Here is a 15,524-nt window from a genome sequence, read left to right as displayed (position 1 = left end):
TTCTGTGATTCTGTGATCTGCAAAGTGCTGAGCCATGAACTGAAATGGAAAGTAATGATACCTTGGCTTTCCTTTTTGTGAAAATTCAACTGTAAGGATCAGATTTGGCACCTTAAGTCAATGGAGAATGTTTCCTTTAATTATTGCTCCCCCATCCGGAGATAAATGATTCTTTCATTTTCTGAAGTTTTTGTGAAAAATTATTTATTGTTTGTGAGGCATGGATGGTACTATAATATAGTGAAATGCCCATGAGGAAATCAATAAATCTCTTCAGAGCAAGGTTTGAACTCTTGCGTGGAGCCTAGAGCTGTGCACTGAATGCTGAATGTCAAAGGGCACTTTCCATAGCTGCCTGTCCTGTGTTTATGGCTATTCTATCCCTTGGGTGAGACTGCAGACCTATGGAAACACAGGATATAACAATATTATTAAAGTTATTTCCTAACATATTGTCACAATAGCAGTTAGTGGCATTTTCTAACTCTGCATGCTTGACTTTAACATTTCTGATGCAGCTTCTTCTGTACAAGATTGTTATATGCTGGCATTGATAGTTACACAGCTTTAACAAACAAATAGAACAGATCCTGAGGCAGCTGGATACTACAACTCTTTTGCATATATGCTCTCTTTTCAGAAGTAGCCCCAAAGGACTAATTTATTTTGATTGAACAAGCATTTGTTATTCAGAGATAGTCTGAGAACCTGATCTAATCATCACTGACATCAGCACAAGTATCACATTTATCCACAAAAGGTGATGGAGCTGAATGCTATGATGTGGCCCTCAGTTCACAGTTTAATTTGTCTTAGTGTATATAGTCATTATCTCAGACAAAGAAACATGCGGTCATAAGATGGTGACTTTCATTTGCTGCCCATTTGGGCATAAATTCAAACAAATACTCTGAAATTTCTGTATTTTTCCATTCATCGCTGGTTTTGTAGCCACCTGCAGTGTCTGTTTAGATGAGCTTTTAATTATGAGAAGTAATTGAATGAAAGTGACTGACAGGAACAATTGGAGCTAAATGCAGCATTCTGAAGGTGAAAATACTCTGTCCTTGCTCTTTTGATCCAAATTGTGGATTTGTCAAGCAGAAGGTGATTCAAGAAAATAAGAACACCTGATTTAACTGAATTATGAGATAAAACAAAACAGCAGGTGAGGAAACCCCCATCATTATTAAAACAATGCTTTCCCTTGTATTTACACTACAGCTGTCTAAATCTCCAAAAGAAGGTATTAACTGAGATCAAAGATATTCATACAAATGGAAAGGGAAGGCCAAAACTCAAAGTAATAAACCAGGTAACTATACACACTGACAGCACAATGATTTTCATTTAAATCGGCAATAGCACTGCTGTCTTATTTCTGAGGGCTCTAGCACCTTTCTTTCAAAAGGATTTTCTGAAATATTCAGAAAGAAATCATTTCAAGTGGTTGAACGACTGGAAGGCTGACACCAGGTTATAACCCAGCCTGCAGCAGGGTGTCAGGTTGCCCTGGTGTAGCCTTTTTTGAAACTCATCCTATTCTCCTGTGAGAAACAGAAAGGACGAACTGCAGTGAAGGCTTTGGGCTGGGACTTAGCAGATGCAGGTTCCCAAGCATCACTGCTGTGGCCTTTGGCAGCTCTCCTAAATACCTCTCAGTGCCCAGCATTTAATCTTTTAGTACCTGCGTCTCCTTCTCATGTTTTGGAGGTATTAGAAAGCCTGTTCTCTTCACACTGAGGAAAAGAGGGGATATAGAATCAACTTGAAACCTCAATCCATTTAGCGTTAAGAAGAGCTCAAACCACAAACTCTCTGGTTTGCATGAGGCTGTCATTTTGAAGAGGAAAGTCGAAATAACAGTAGTCGCCAGTGAAAAGAAAGAAAAAGGAAAGGAAAGACAGACAAAATATTTAATACCAGCCTGACAGTCAATGATTGTTTTAGTCAGTTCTCTGGTTCGTATGCAGTTAGGTCTGCAGACAACACTGCAGCTTTTTGAAGGAGAAGGAAAAGGTGGCCAACTGAGCAAGCCCCTGATTCAAAAGTGGGTGATACAGTAAGCTGCACATCTTAATATACATGGCTCAGAAGATAAGGAACAGACTTGGCTGGTGCTTGACAAATTAGTTTGTTAATGCAAAGTATTTTTATGTGATCGATAGCCTTGCATTAACTTGATAATAAATTGATACTATTTTCTATCTTTTAATTATTAAAAGTAATACAGACAATGGTGAGCACTGCTGGACTGCACAACATGACTATTCTTACATTTGAATGTGTTTCAATAGAAGAGGCTTCTTTATGTTTAAACTAGAGCAAATCTAAAAAATTAAAGGCCTGGCTTCATAACTAACATAGTCAATGTGATGTTCACCAAGGAATATCTAATGCTAAGACATGTGGCTCTCAGCATGGAGCCCATGTGCCTGAACAAGCCTTCGGAGCACCATATGTACTGCCTGAGGAGAATCAAGCATCTCAAAATGAGGTCCTTGAAAGGCAAAAGCTAGAGGTGTTTCGAAGATCCATGTCCTTTGGTACTTTGGTACCTGGTTTGGGGCTGTAAAGTGACATGTGCTGGGCTGGAATTCATTGTCTATATTCTGTGTAACTTCTGCCGTCAGGTGCCTGTGTGGTTTCTTCAAAACTTGTGGATTGGCCATTCCTTTCTTTAAAAAGGCAATTGCAGAAGACAAACAAATGATCTGGCATATTTGTCCTCCTCAACTTGAGAGCATTCAATCTCAGATCTCCCATCTCCTAGTTATCCTGGGGTGGATTTGTCTTCTAAATCTCTTTGTCAAGCAGTACAACTTTGCTAATAAAGTATTTGTGATTCATTGTAGTAATAGATGGCAGCAAGAGTGAGCACAGTCCTGTAATTTAATGACAAGATATTCCTCTGGAAGAGAGGATACCTGCTAAAAATATTGCTTATGGATTTCACTCAGGGATTATTTAATTACAAAGAAAAATTATTATCTTATGGTTAGTGTGGGAAAAACAGCAAGGGGATGGGAACTACCAGAATAAGGACAGGTCACTGGTTTGATGACTTGGTTAGCCGCAATGATGGGAACGGACTATTTTATCATCCGAGAGGATTAAAAAGAGACAAAATAATGCAAAAGAAAACTTAGGAAGTAAACTTAGGAATAAAAAATAAATCATCATCTGGTCAGAAAGATGTTAGAAGTCAGTTTTCTTTGGCATTTACTTAATGTGAACCCTTAATGTGAACCCATTATTATGTGGAGGGAGTAGGCGTAGGTTAAAGGCTAGTAAGCTCTATTCCCATGTAAACTTAAAACGAGATAATAGGAATGGCATATTAAGATCTTTTTACTAGCACAAAAACCTCCTTATTTTTATGACAATGAAAATGGTGCTGCATTATTGTAGGAGTTATTATTTTTAAGTAAAGCAGTGGGCTTCCAGTGCCTGGCAGTCAGCTAATACCACACTGCCAGGGCACCCTGCCAAAGCATCGGCACACTTTGAGCCTGGGCTAAACCCAAATCAAAGACATGCTTCAATAGAAGCTCTTTTGACACTGTCTTCCTGCCAGTGTTGCAGTAGGTAGCTGATAAAAGGTCTTGCTTTGTAGCTAAAGTCAGCCTTTGGCCTTGGTTTCAGCCCACTGCGTCCATTATCAGGGCAATACGTTAGTGAAACCGTTAAGAAGTCGTCTCATCCTATTACTCATCAAGGAAATGAGTATGAACCCAGCTCTCGGAGAACCTGGGCACCACAAAGATGAGTATGTCCTCTTATGTCTGAATTTGAATTCTAGGATCCAGCTCTGAAAGGCTACATTTGCATCTGGGCTTGTGCAATTTATGGTACAAAGGTTCCTAGAGAAGATACTGAAGCCAGAAACTGCAGGAAAAACGTATCACAGGAGTACATAGCAGAGGACTGATATTGCTTAAATATAGGGATATTACACTGCTGCTGAGGACATGGAATGAGATTTCTAGATTGCAAGATAAAGCAACTACATACTTTAAAACGCCACTCACAGAGCTATGATGTACATGTGGAAAGTGACCTGCTTGTGGAGCAATTTCTTGTAACAGTTTTGGATTTAATTATGGATGCAAAAGAACAGCTTTGAAAAACTGCTGAAAGATGTGTACACACAAACTATTCCAACAGAAACAGAATGGGAAATGGAATGAAAATAGAATCCTTTTAGAGACATCCATGAAAGTCTCAAAGATTAAAACTATCAGATGGCAGAGGTAATGAGCAAATACTGCAGTCAGCTGTGAAGAAAAGGGATTTCTAAATCAGAAACTACGAAAATACATTCAAATGCTACAGAAAACTGGAGAGACTTTCAGTCAGTTTACATTCATGATGTCAAAGATTAATATATTTTTTGTATCTTTAAGACCTCATGAAAACTACCTGTATTGGTAGCTCAGATGCTACATGGACTTCACCATTACAACTCCGTCTCCTTTGATCCTTGTCATTAATTCCCAGTTCAGCCTCTTGCACTGCCTTTGCTGTATTCTGATGCCGGAGCAGAGCAAAGCATAGCTCCCTTTCACTTAATGTATCACATTGGTTTAGATGGACCCCAACTTGATCTGCAAGGAAGGGGTAGGTTGGCACTCCATTTTGCTAGGCCACAATATCTTGGGTTTGAATGTTTCAAAGACTGATTTCTGCACTGGGGAAGAAAGTTCTGCTTGAACTTTATCTCTAATTGAGAGGATTGTTCTTAGTTTAGGCCTTGATTTTGCTCTCGTGGGTAATCTTGAAGTCATTGTGGGTTTAGAACATTTTTTTCCTCTCCAAAATCCTCCCTTTGAATGAATTTCCTTTGTCACAAACTTCAGAAAGTTGATTAAATATAATGATCTTTCTTCTGTATCTGTTTATTTACAGTAACCCTACACTATTTTTGTCCCATTATTATTTCTTTTTATTGTCCTCGGATCCTTGGTCTGTAAATGGCAATGGATTAAGAATGCTGAAAGCAGACAGTTTTATGCCTTCAGAAAGTAGCTTTGTATCTACTGTGAAAGCACAAAATTGCCTTCCTCACTACAATGTATGAAAGAAGATAACGAATTTTCAGAATATTTATACATTCTTATAGCATAGGTTCTTCAGATTATATGTGTAATGTCTTTTGAGAGACTATGGGATTGTCCCTAATCAGCATCTCTAATTTTCAAAATATTTTTGTGTAACTTAGAGGAGAAGGGCAAACTCAAGTGAACATGATCAGCCTTAGACACCAAAGTGTGCCCTGAACTCCTGCTGCAGGTATTTGCCTGCATCATATGATTGCTTTTCTCTTCCAGGCCTCCCATGTGGGAATGTGTTCTGTCTTCTTCCAGTTCTTCAAGCTACAGCAGGCATGTTGTTGCATGAGATGTGCTGCCACCTAGTTTAGTTAAGAAACACCCAACTGGTAGCAAAAGCATCAAAGACACTGTCTATGTACCCATGCTACCCCAGGCAATGAAAACTGGTGGCAGGACCTCTTTCAGAAAAAAAAAAAACCAACTCTTTCTTTTTTCTCAGGCAGAATGACTTTGAATGAGTTCACTGGAGTTAGTTTTCTTTTACATATAATGGTCTTCCAGTAGACTAGATTTTTTTTTCTGCAGCGCTCTCTCTAAAATTTCAAGAACTTTAATGCTCTTTAAACCTTTTCATTGGGTTTTTAATTTTACTAAAGCAGTATGGAAAGGAAATTATATCAGAAGAGAAATCAAAATTCCAGAAGCTGGTCATATAGAGTTCTTGATAAAAACATTTCATAAGTGTATCAGAAGCATTATGAAAAACAGATGAATTTTTTAAATGACCAGCATAGTCAAGATGCCAAAATCAGTGGAAGAATGTTTTCAGTCATTTTAATGATAGGCAAAACTACTACGTCTATGTTTTCCCTAGTGTGACTGATTATGTTAGTGACTGAAACAACAGTTACTATTCATGATGAAATTACATTAAACTATCTTATGGGAACTACATTTTCAGCTCTAATATAGTTCTTACAAACCCACTTTTTATCACATTGCAACTTTGGAGTATTAAGCCTTAGAAAATCTATTGATTCTATTGAATCAGTTCTTAGAGTGCCTTTCTAGCAGATAATAGCATTAATTCACTGTCACTAAAAATTCTTTCCAATTTAGGAATGAGGTTCTCTAGAAATGTTGCATTTATCTTAAACTCTGTTTAGCAAGACACTTAAAGATGTGACATGAGCAAGGTATTTTTTAAAATCTGCCTTCTTTTCTGCATGTGGAGTTAGATGCTTACAGATAGTCACTCATCTATGATCTTTGCTTACTCAACATGTCAGGACCATAACTCAATATACATTTGAGACCAGGAAGAGTGAGCAAGGGTCCTCACTTAGCATCTAAGACATTTGTAGGGCAGTAAGGAGATCTGTATTCTGTTCTTATTGCCAAGAACAATTTACAGCTTTCATCCACAAAAACACAGGAACTGTGTCAAGTTAGACCACAGGCTCATCTAGCCGAATAGCCTACCTCTAACAGTAGCAGATGCCCAAGGAGGTTAGAAACAAGCTAACAATGCGGTAATAACTCCCCAGAATATTTTGCTGGCCCCCAACAATTTGTGGCTTAGGGACATCCCTTGCCAAAGATACTTTTTTCTTCATTCGTCTCGGTTGAGATGTGTTTCATTTGTCCAGTTTTCTTGGAGCAGTTGGAGACTTCTATCAGCAACAACATCTTGTGGCACCAAGTCTTACAGCTTCACACAGCTATAAGCATTGTGAAGAATGACCTCCTTGTTTGCTGTGAGCCTCCTTCCCTCATTTGAGGCCTCATAGTTCTGTAGTAGAAAAAGCAGTAAACAGTAATTCCCCATTCACCTTATCCAGGCCACTTAGGGTTTTGTAGTTTACTTCCATATCAATCCTTGGTCATGTCCAGTCTGAAAGTTTTTGTCTGCTGTGTTGTTTCCCATAGGAAAGTTGTTCAACATCTTTGAAGATCCTTGTTATTCTTCTCTGACCCTTTTTCTTTTCAGTCTAGTCTAGGCAGAGCTAATTGTCTTTGATTGCTGACTTTAATCAGGAAAACGAAAATTAGCTGTTATTATTTGCTGCACATCTAAATATCTAAGAAGAAAGGAGTTCTACTCCCCTTTCCTGCCCCTCCACAAAGGCATTCAGCTGCTGTTGTTGTTATAAAAAATAATTAGTTGCTTTCTAACCAGTATAAAGAAATTTCCAGTTGGTATTTACAACTGCTTCTCAGTCATCTGTTCCAGAGGAAGTGAGCTGTTGCCAGTAATAAAACATCATAATTTACTTTTACTGTGTTTTCAGTTATATATTTTACTTCATTGCAATTAAATTTTGTAATCAACATTAAAATAAAAACTTAAATTAATACAGTAAAACAATAAACAATAAAATAGTAAGTTACAAAATCCCGAATATTTTTTCTGTAGTTCAGCAGGAATTAAATTAAATTTTCCAATGCCCTTCTTGAAAGGCTATACCCCATAATTTTAAAGATTCTGCACCAGGATACCATACAAAAGAAGGCCATGAACACCGCCCTTACGGCTTTTTTTTTTAGTTCTTAAGAAAAGACTAACTCCCCTCCCCTACCTTAGGAATCTATAGAATATCTGCGTCAGAAGCAGCGGGGTGATGGCTCTAGAGTGTCCATCACGAAGCCAGGGCTAAGGGCCAGGCAGCCAGGTGGGACTAGGGTGGGACTGGGGCACTGTGTTGGGTGTTTTGATGTTCCTCTGCACTGCCTCTGAGGGCCAAGGGCCTAACTCAACTGCCCTGGATTCCACTCTGGGGACCAGATGCTGAAAGCTAGTGATGGTGAAGTTCAACTGAGAAGTTTTAACATATTTTAGTGCCCAAGTTCCTTTTTGGATCGAGCTCTCTCTTAGCATGTACAGCACGGGGTAACAGTTACCACATTCATCGACAGAAGCTTTGATGTATCTCATGCAGCCTGCTTAGCAAAGGATGGGGAGGGGGAGGCTGGCTGGCCTTAAAGCCTTTTGAACTATTTCCATGTTTAACTCTCTTTTTTGTACGTGTTCCAGATATGAAGCATCACAAAAAAATACAAAGAACTGCATTGTCTTAAGAGAAAGAAAAAAAATTAACAATTTATTATTTCAACAAATGATAAATGTTGGAAATCAAAGAACAGACTCGGTTTTGAATAATGTTAATGTTCTCTCCCTCTGATATTGCCTTTAAATGTATATATGTCACGTCTCTGAGGAAAAGGTGGTATTGCAGCCGCTGGTAGTGATTATCAGATAAAGGTTGCAATTGTGCGCTTACTTTCCGCCCCTCTCCCCAAAAAGGGTCTGATTGTTAAAACATTCTCTGAAGAAGCTGTTTCAAGCTTTTCTGCTAGGCTAGACTTCATCCTTGGTGATTAGTAGCCTCTTTGCTTTGAAGATTTAGTGCAAGCAAACTATACTTCTGTGACCTTTCATTTATGTCCTGAACTCTCTGAAAATTCTTGCTTGGCACAAAAGAAGCAACGCACATGCCAGCCTGACAAAAGGAAAGCAGCTTTCTGATATAGAAAGGTATAAATCAGGAAGCAATTCCTCATCCTTGCCTATTTAGATATTCACTTCTTCTTTCTCTAGCCCAGAAAATACAATTTATTTTTATAAATTGCCATTCAGAGCTTGCCCTCACAGTTGAGGCTTTGGCTTGACGCAACAGAAACCTGTTTTCAGTTTGTGGCTCTGATTTAGACTTGCTGTACAGGCTGTCAAGTGCCCTAACAGGCATCAAAAGATAGACTTTTAAATCTGAGTGAGTCACTAACAGACTGCTAATGTGAACTGGGCTCTCTTTATAGGTACAGCTTCATTTTCTCCTAACATAGACGGTTAGAATAGGCCAGATGAATTGCCTTGTGACGGTGCTTATTTATCTCCATTAGCCATGGAGGGGCTCCAAGATGACACGGTCCTACTTAGCATTGGACTTTTGAAAATAAGGCTTTTGGTGAAAAGACTCCTACTTAAAATCTCCTTATTTTCCATCTGTGAAACTTAATTATGATAGTACCTTTCTATTCTTTGTTTGCCTCTTCTTTTCAGATAGGAGATTTCTGAGGAAAAATCAATGTTTTCTTAAGTTAATTTGTGGTGCCTACCATGGATAACGGGGCGGAGGGGAGTTACAGGTTCAGGCAGGGCTCTTGCCTCTTGAAAAATACAAACAGTAAGCCATGGCCACAGACTTTAATGGAAATAACATTCTGAAATATGATGCAGAAGAAATACTTGCAGGATTGTTAAAGGGTCGCACGAAAGATTGCAATGCTCCAGAAAACACCCCTGATAGCTGAACCTTTGGAAACCTTAAAAGTTCATCAGTAAAATCTTCGTCCCTTTGATTTACTGAGGTCAGAAACTTGACCTAACACCAATTATATTACTGGAGAGCAGTTGCTGAAATTAGATTCTTAATTTCCAGTACAATATTGCTGAAAAGGTGGGAATGAATTACCTGGCTGGAACGAGCTTACCTCTTGCCACAGGTAATCCATGTCTAGCTTTCTGAAAATGTACTACCACCTCTGATGGGTAAGGAAAGTTATTCTATAATTATCTTCCTTTTGGCAGAGCTTTGCTCATGTCAAAATATTTACAAATAATTACTTTGTTTTTCTAGGTCTTGCTCATATGCCATAAGAGAACACATCTATTGAATCCCTTTCTGGTAATTTTGTACAGTTGTTAGTTAATGATTCTTCCCATTAAACTGCGTAAATCTTCTTTCCAATCTCCACCGTTGGAATGAATTAACTTTTTCACAAGTTCTTGTCAGAAGAGTTTTATTTTCTTTCTTCTCTGGTGGTTTCTAAGTAGTTCACAACTGCCTGGGGATATGCTTGTTATTATCTAGATTTTCCCTTACAGAGAACCAGCAGAACACTACAGTTAATAAGTTTTCTTTGACATTATTCATAAATGGATAAATCAAATAAATTAATTCCATCTGACTTTCTCTCATCTAACTGCATTAACTGACATAAGGCTAACTCAAAGTATTTCTAAACAATGAAGAGAGTGAAGTTACTGAAGTTCATACACGTCGGCTGTTTGCTTCCATTATAGAACTGGGTTTAACTGGTCTGGACCAGTCCTGATAGAACTAGTGTGTGAGAACATGCTGGATGGCTGGTTAGTGTGGTTTGATAGATAATAGGCCTTCCTCTCAACTGGCAGATGTTGTCCTTTCTCACCTCAAACTTCACTCTTGCAAATACTGTGGAATGATAATTCTTGTCCAGGAAGGAATGCTTGCTCCTGACCTTGTAACTGATGCAGAAACAGTAATTTTGACAAAAGAAGAGCTCTGGAAAAAAGCATTTCACCTGGTAAGGTGAAAAAATTAAAAAAAAAAAAAAAAAAGGCAAAAAACAAACCCAAGAGATTGAACTAGGAGAAAGAGAGGATGGGGAAAAAAGTAACGCCGATGTTCAGGGATGGAGTGACATAGAAAGGAAATGAACTAAGAGAATGAGCTAAAGGGAGAGCAGGTCATGAAAATTACTGTGCAAATATCTGGAAGTCTTCTCAGAGGGAAGACATGGAAAATAAAAATACAAACGAATACAGGAGATTAAGCCATGTGTTCTGAGGTAATTAGAGACCATAGTTTCATGCAACATGATGAACGCTTTTATTTATAATAACACACTCTGCCATCACTTAAATTAGTCTGAGCTGGTTCCATTGACATCATTGTCTTTCTATGTAGCAGTTTTCAAATTAAAAAGAGTCAGAAAAGTCAGATGACTCTCCTGGAATTCATGAGATAAGCAGCCATGTAAACGGAGAGCAGAATTTAGCGAAGTAAGTTGAGTCAGTGCCAGCAGTAATAATTTTCTGTGCTATGTTATTTTGGGATTTGTCTCATAAAGACATGAGGTTTGTTCAGAGTAAGTATTCAAATCTTTGGGGTGTTACTTTCATTATCTTAAGAGGTCTATTTTCTTGAAAAACCTCATAAAAATATAAAAAAATAAGCCCAAGTCTAACATTTTTTATTAATTATGTTAGTAAAGCAATATAATATACACTTAGTAAATACATATTTATAAATCAATTATCACTCAGCTAGTTATATACACTTATATTTGAAGATATAAGCTACTTTTTTCTTCACCTTTTTTAAAAATACTACTCATAAAAGATTTTTGTGTGTGCCTTTCCTATGTTTTTATTTTGGGCTCAACAGTGCCCTGAGGGTTACTACGCTCAATTTGTCTTTCTTGCTGGAGGTTACTGCAGGTCCTAGAGACCATCTCTGAAGTGGGAACAAAGGCGATACTTGAGCATAGCCTTTCTAATTGAAACAAAACAGTGGGAAAGAAAATTCCAGGCTCTGGGTCTGGGGTGAGAGGTTGGAGTGTAGGAAGAGTGTAAACTTCTCTTTATACTTTTTGATACACAGAACAGAGATAAATAAAGAGCAGCTATTGTCCAACAGATGTACTCTGAGCTAAGCCTTTATCAATCCAATCATCGTTGCATTAATGAAGTGGGATAAAGGGTTTGCCCTGCAAAAAGTGACATAAGTCCTACCCTTTTCCCAGCTCCCTAATAATTTCCTTCCTTGATTTTCTTTTATTGCACTATCCCTATTATTAGATGCCAAAAGTTCAGAGGATTTGGCAGACTGCTGCTATCATGTGGCAACCCCCTTTGGTGCGCAGTAGATATGTTGTGGGTTTACATTGTGTATCTCCTTTCCACATGCTTGAATTAGAGGACCCTTTTTATCCCGTACAATGCTGAAACATTGCCACAAAACTGCAGCTGGAGCTGTAAAGAACACCATAGACTTGAAGGCCAGGCCTCAGAGCAACTTTATTGGACAACAAGGCAAAATTTTTAAAAGAAAGGAAGGAAAAAAGGCAACAAACACAGCAGGCTTTTTTCTTCCATTTATCAAAAGCGGAGTTTCTAAGAGGGGCTGCAGATTTCACTTACTAGCGGGTTGTAATAGTTTGCCAACTGCAGGCACCTTTAATACCTCCAATGTGACTATTAAAAGTTTTATTCAGAATGTGTCAGATTCTATTATTGTAAGAGAAGATGAAATCAGCTGTTTTCCAGACCCTGCATGGAGGGATGATTCGACTATTTGCATCAAGGTGACAAATCACATCCATTAACTCTACAATCTTCAAGTGAGGGCTCTTCCATCTTACACTATATCTACTTTAAAAAAAGAAAGTAATAAAGGAAAGCATTAGGAAATTGGTAAAAACAATTCTTATATTTAGTAATGGAAGTACTTAAAAAGTTCAGGACAGCAAGATTGCTTAAATGCCTTTCTGAAAGACAAGAAATGTATTTGTACTTTAAATGAGGTTGCTAGACAAATCCAGCTGTGGGCATGGATAGATTCTCATTTATTCTATTATCATGTGGAGAGCAAGATATTTTGTGTCAGAAGTAATTTCATATATGGCTGGAATCCTCTATTTTCCTCTCAATAGCTATTAGGAATTTAATCTTTCTCAAGATTAAAACCAAATCTGTTTGCAGCCTTGTTATACCGGAAGACGATTTTTGGAAAAGTGATTTTAACTAAATGAAAGAGTTGCTAGTCCTTACTGTGTGAATGTCTTTACTCTTATTCTCACTGTACCTGAGTAAATTCAGTTTCCTATAGGCATGTAATCTATTGATGAGTAGGTTGTAACCCAGTCGGGCAATTGCACTCAGCCTTTCTCCTCAGTTTCACTCTTTCTGGAGGGAACAGCCACATAAAGAGAAACTACAAACTTGAGTACAGGCTGAAGGTGTATAAAGTCAGATTTTAAGAAGAAAAGCCTAAGTTAAAATACAATGCTATAATAAAAATTATAATACAATGTTAAAAATGGCTTCCGAGTTCTCCCAGTGATTGAATCAGCTTGACTCAGCAAAATCTTAACTGTCATGTGCATTTGACCCTGGCAAATATTCCTGCAATGGAAATTAGTATGTCATATCTATTTTTGAGATGTTCGTGTCATAGAACTCAATTGTACTGCTACAAATGTTCCATAACGAGAAGACCTGGGTAGGTAAATACTGAACAGGCTTAATTCTTCCTGATTTTTTCTGAATCCTGTTTATGCTGGGGATACACAGAGCCTCCTGCTATACAAACTTTTACAAAATATTCACTTTCAACTTCTGTCAGAGCTAAAATATGGTTAAATTTCACCAGTAAATGTTTCTATCTTTTTCCTTTAAATAGAAATTTGTTTGAAAGCCCATGCCTGCGATGTGCTGGTAGCCTTCAACTGTCTCTGAAGTTGAGGGAAGTCTCACTTTGGAGGACTGGAGTCAGAATAGCTGAACATAAGCTCTGGAAGGACAGTCAAAGAAGATGATGATGTGGACTTTAACCTTCATTAAATGAGTATTGTCCTTTACAGCGTCATGACTGAGATCAGAATCTGGCCTGCAGACTAAGGAAATCACGGTCTCTTACATTGGGAGGTGCTAGGCCAGAATGAAGTTGTTAACACAGGCAATAGAAGGGAAGAAGCCAAGAGAAAACGTAGCTGCTGGGGTGAAAAAGATTTAAGAATAGGCTAGAAGAGTCCGTGGGGTAGAGAGATGTCAAGATAAAGCCAAAATGTGCCCCGGTGCTCCCTCCTATAGTATGAGGCGACTTGGGCAATGGACGGGGGTCTAGAGTCTGACTGAAGGTGTGCCGGAAGAAGCTGGATTTGAAACATTTATTTTCACAGCAGAAGAAGATCCTACCCAAGAAGGAAAACCCTATGGACCTTACTTTCTTCTCCTTAGTTACCAGAATAGAGATTGACCCTTCTTCTCACACCTAGTGGTGCCTTGTTTTTGTGGTTGAAATATAGTCATGAAAGTGGATTTTCTCCTCTCTTTCCCTAGAGAGATCTGGAGAGTAGCTTCCAAGCTGATGAAAGAAATGCAGACTGCTATTCACAAAAGAGCTGAAGAACATCAGGGTACCACCTGCAGAATACTGAACCAGCAGAATGCCATAAAAAAACACTGAAGGAGATGTGGAGGCAATTTCCAAAAGGAAGTGACCATCTTTTATTTTTCTCCTGCTTTAGGAAAAGAAGGAGCTTAAAACTCCAGGCTTCTGCATTCCCTCCCTTCAAGTCACTCTGAGGCTCCCAGTCTTGTGGTTAACCTGGACACCCTGTAGGTAGTGAAGACCAGGCCGGTAGGGTGCCCAAAACCAGTATGATGTATTTAACAAATATGGATCATTCTGGAAAAAAAATAGGAGCCCTAGTTAAAATGTGATGGAGTCTTAAGGAGACCAGTAAGAACTATGAGTGCATGACCCAAAGAGCTCCTTGCCCTGGCCTGCGGTACCAGCCGAATGGCACAATTTATATTTTCAGCTGCTAACAGGGGCCAGTTGAGGTATTCTGCCTGTTATGCTGGAGAAAGCAACCTAGCCCGTAAACCTGCTGAAATTACAGCAGACCAAGTGAAGTTCACTGTCCTGATGCGCCATGCCTGGGTTTACAGCCTTTCTCAACTCCGCCGGGTAGCGGGGCTGGTGGAAGGATTTAATTCCTGAGTGACAGCCAAAGGCCAGTGCCTAACTCCAGGCTTTAAGGCAGGTTTCTCAGACCCTCTGGGGCAGGCGGAGCACAAACCTCATGCCCCAGGAAGCAAGGCTGGGAGGGAGGCGCGAGTGTGGCATGGCCCCTCACACAGCAGCTGTACAGCTCAGAGAGAGGGAACAGGGAGACGCGGGGCCCACGGCTCATGCCGGGAGTGTGAAATCTGGACATCATGGCTGCTAATCTGATCCTGCAGTCCTGTCTTAGGTGGAGTGAGAAAAATAAGCGTCAGGAAGGAATAAATACTCTTTCAATCAACATGCCATAGCTGGAGAGGAGGAACACGTAGTGTATGCAGGGCAGGCTCATGCAGGGCCATTAGCCTTAACGAGGGGATACTGACCACTGCTCAGCCGTGTGACTTTGGCCTCGCAGGAGAACACAGTCCTACCGAGGCACTTTGATTTCTGGGTTACGCAAACCCTATGGACCCCAGGGGCAGGCCGTGCCACAGCAGCCAACGGAGCCATTCCTCCTGCCTCCCAGGCAGGGTGCAGCCACTGTTAATGATGTGGTCACCATTCTGTGGGAAGAATCTACAGGCCCCAAAGATCGTATATAAGCCATGGCCGGAAGCAGGTTTGCTTTTGGAAAGAAAGAGATGCGATAGTTGGTGTACCTGGGGAGGAATAGGCAAACAAAACCACTAACTGACAAAATCTGAAGTGGCTTAAAAGTACCAACAATCAAGAACCAAGTCTGATCTTTCCTAGATCATAATGCGTGTATTTCAGAGTTAAAGGATCTAAAATATCTATTAGTGGCCTTGTAAAGAATTACTTTTTTCTTTGTCATAGAGTAGCTTCTACTAAAATATAAAAATTCTTTAAAATGTTTTTCAAGTTGACTGTGCGATCAGTTACTGCTTATTGG

This window comes from Gavia stellata, chromosome 4 (assembly GCF_030936135.1).
Source record: "Gavia stellata isolate bGavSte3 chromosome 4, bGavSte3.hap2, whole genome shotgun sequence".
Taxonomy (NCBI): Eukaryota; Metazoa; Chordata; class Aves; order Gaviiformes; family Gaviidae; genus Gavia; species Gavia stellata.
The sequence above is the reverse complement of the archived record's forward strand: the minus strand, read 5'-3'. Positions refer to the sequence as shown.